Consider the following 300-nt stretch of genomic DNA (forward strand, 5'->3'; position numbering starts at 1 on the left):
AAGAAAGAAATCTGTGTTTGGCTCTGTTGATTCTTGGTACTGGACAGTATTTGTTCACAGCTCTTTTTTTCATATATTCCAAAAACATGCTGACTGTGAGCACATTAATGTAGTTTAATTTCAATTAATATCACTTGAGTCGGTCTGGTCTCCAGAGAGATTTTGGTCTACAGGTGTTGATATCGCCCCTCAGAAATCAAAAATGACTAACTCGCATTTGCATTTTGGTCTGTCAGGATACTAATCTATCCAGTCAGTGATTTTCAGTTGTGGTTTCCTGGATTAGTTATTTTGATTTGT

This window comes from Plectropomus leopardus, chromosome 20, assembly GCF_008729295.1.
Source record: "Plectropomus leopardus isolate mb chromosome 20, YSFRI_Pleo_2.0, whole genome shotgun sequence".
In the NCBI taxonomy this organism is placed as follows: domain Eukaryota; kingdom Metazoa; phylum Chordata; class Actinopteri; order Perciformes; family Serranidae; genus Plectropomus; species Plectropomus leopardus.